Source organism: Scardinius erythrophthalmus (genome assembly GCF_964197995.2).
Source record: "Scardinius erythrophthalmus genome assembly, chromosome: 7".
In the NCBI taxonomy this organism is placed as follows: domain Eukaryota; kingdom Metazoa; phylum Chordata; class Actinopteri; order Cypriniformes; family Leuciscidae; genus Scardinius; species Scardinius erythrophthalmus.
This window is the reverse complement of record NC_138227.1, coordinates 16118442-16121828: the sequence shown is the minus strand read 5'-3', so window position 1 is coordinate 16121828 and position 3387 is coordinate 16118442.

The window sequence follows — 3387 nt, the reverse complement described above, 5'->3', positions numbered from 1 at the left end:
CAAGCAACACGCAGAGCGAGGTTCTGCACGGCGCCCTCTCGTGCTTGGGAGGAAAGCCATGTTGCTGCGCGGCAGGTACTTTGCACCAGTGCGCGCAAAGGTTGTGGTGCAAAGTACCTGTAACAATCAGTACCTGTTTAAACTTGAGTTTTCATCCTGATAACATCTTTTATAGCCAACAAAGATAGGTAAAAAAAAAAAACTCACATCAGGGTATTTTTACTACTTTACACAATTCCTTATTGTAAGAAAATTAAATAAATATAAATGTACAGTAGAACACTTTTCTACGCAAACCTGGCTGTTTGTTACCACATGATTTTTCCTAATTTCTGCAAAAACAAAAGTTTGCTTTAAATCTCCCTCTTTTTTTAAATTGTGAAGGAAAAATAATAATTGTGAAGGCCATGAAATAACCTGTTACCGTACTTAATTTTAAAGGTTAATTTAACATGGTCAACATTTACATATACTGGTTTTAGGAAATGCCATTTTTTTGTATCTCTTTTTAGTGATAGGCTACAAAAAATGTTTGGAGGAAAGTATGTCAAAATATGTCAAAGCAAGACTACACAAAGTTTATTTATATTGCACATTTCATACACTATGGTAATTCAAAGTGCTTAGCAGAAAGGAATTCAAAAAAAAAATCTTTCATCACAATAAGTGTATTGTGATTGTAACATGTTGTCACTAAACCTAATAAAATTCAGTTTAGTTACTAAAATGTTTTGACAATGTTTATGGTATAATTTCTGGTAAACTACGTTTTTTTTTATTATTATTGCTTGAAACAAATTTCACGATTTCAATTCAGTTCTTGTGATTTGATTTAATATTGACTCATTTGGATAAATATTAGGTAAGCAAGATAGGCGTTAATTTTTCTCAAGAAAAAAAAATAGCTCATAATGCTGTAGTGTAAACATAGAGACAGCCCTATCAGCTGGTAGTATTATTTAAGGCTAAAAATAACTCATATTAAATATAATGCGTTTTTTATTATAATAAAAACTTTATTTAATGATATAAGTAAAAATATAATAAATATGTAATATAGTAGCTACACATATTTAGCAAATTACTCTCTATAGCTCTTTTTTTCTAGCCAACTAACAGGGACGTGCACGGGGATTTTTTTTTTTTTTTTTGTGATTTTTAAATAAATTTAAATAAATTATTTCGCGATTTTTCTGTGCGTGAGAAAAAGGATGTGTGGCGTGAGACGGTGAGAGCGTGTGAAAAGTGTCAATTGCGTGAGTCTCACGGTGAATGCGTGAGAGTTGGCAGCTCACATAACTCAGTTTTTGGAAATGCGGGTAACCAACCCTGATAATCATCAAGGCAAAGAGAAAAAATGTAAGGGAAAATACAACAATACCAAAATCAAAAGCAGTCTAACCAACGGAGCACTGCTTTAGCACCTGGTTTTGGGTGATCTTTGTTGCTGAAAAAGTTTGATGACTTTGCCCCAAAATAAGGTTTAAAATGCCTTTTTCCCCACAGGTTATACTTTACTACGCATGCACAAGGGTTCACGACACCAACTTCATTTATGTCTCTATCCAGAATGCCGGTGTTGTGCAATAATCAATGTCAGTATTGTTCTCCATTATTTAAATAAGCAGGTTTGCACTTTATCAGTAATAACAATGTATAGACCAGTTGTTTTAACTATTCATTAACATGAATCGGTTCAAAAGAGTCATTAGTTCGCGAATTGGACGTGTCATACAGTTGTGTGATTATCCCAGCAGTTAGGACATGAACATCCCACAAGGTTAGTGTCAACACAGAAAACATTACATCACTGGATAGGTTTTTTCGTTTATTTAGAGAGTAATTTTAAGTCAGCTGAATGTGCGGAACGCATTTCAGAGAAGATAAGGCAACGTATTTTAGAACAATTCACACCCAGCGGTAATTCAGGAAAAAAAATCTCTGAATGCTCCACATGAAACTTTGGTCTTCCGACCTTTTACCATAATGTCGTTTTATTTTGATTAATATGTGTGCGGGAGAGAGAGCAAGACAGCGCTTAAGTTAGCATTCCATTGACTCCCATTCATTTTGGCGTCACTTTGACAGCGAATAACTTCATATCTGAGGCGTTTAAAGACTCCATTTGTCCATTATTTATTTCTAAAGAAACACAAAAATGTATAAAAGGCTTCATTACCTTGTAGCTTACGTTATGGCCCCGTAGAAGCAATTTTTGTAAAATTGTCGCACAGTAGAGAATTACCGTATGGACAGGAGGAGAAGCTCGCGGGCAATCGCGGAGACGTGGAGGCAAAAAATTCAGGATTTTAACTCTTTAATTGCCAAATTCATAAATGATGTCACTTATTTGGGGGGGGGGGGACACAAAATGACTTATTTTCAATATAAAATGTGAATGTGGACTGGATTTATTTATTTATTTATTTATTTTTTACCTTTTATCAGTCTTGGACACAGGGCCGGCGATTGCTATATGCGAACTAGGCGGTTGCCTAGGGCGACAAATGTGTTGGGGGCGCGGACGCACTCTAGTGTCGCCCTCTAGACCTACTTCCCATAATAATCATAAAATTAGAACGAAACGCGAAATAAAACATGTTTATTAAACATGATCATCAAAGGGCGCCCCCTCCACCACACGTTTAATTACTCGTCAACCTGATTATTAGATTGAATTTATGATTTTTGTCGACCATTTCTGGAAAGGCGGGGGCGGGAGGGTTGCGTTCCGTTACGTTAGGGAAGTGCTCAGCTGCTGGCGCGTTGATCGAAAATGAAGCGGTCTAAACCTCTGGTGCACAGGGACGAAAACGGAGAAAGGAAGAAGATAAAAAATACAGCTCAGCAGTAAGTCTTCTCATCTCAGCCATTACCAATGAAATAAATGTAGCCTAGTAGCTATTGTAGCCTAAGTTATATCATATTGGACGTTTCATTGCTGTCACTAAGCTATAGTTTGCTAGCTATAGGCCTTACTTTGAAGGTGAATAGAAATGGCAGAAACAACTGTTCATCTTTTATTATTTGGGATAGAACTAAAATAACTTAAATCTTTTAATTTTGTAGTGGTACGTATCCATAATAGCACATTTGTTTGTAGAAGGTATAGTTAAATCAGTTTAATGGTCATAATTTGCTTAAATTAATCCAATTTGGTAAATATCCTTGAACATTCTTCTTTGTAGAATTTGTGTATGAACAATTTATTACAGTTGATTCTTCAAGTCATAATTAGCTTGTTGAAGTGTTGGAGTGACTATTAGGCTAGAGCATTTTTGTTTGTTCATCAATGAACATTCTTTGTAGCATTTTTGTATGTGCAATTTATTAGAGTGTATCATTTAAGTCATATTTTGCTTGTTGAAGTGTTGGAGTGACTACAGG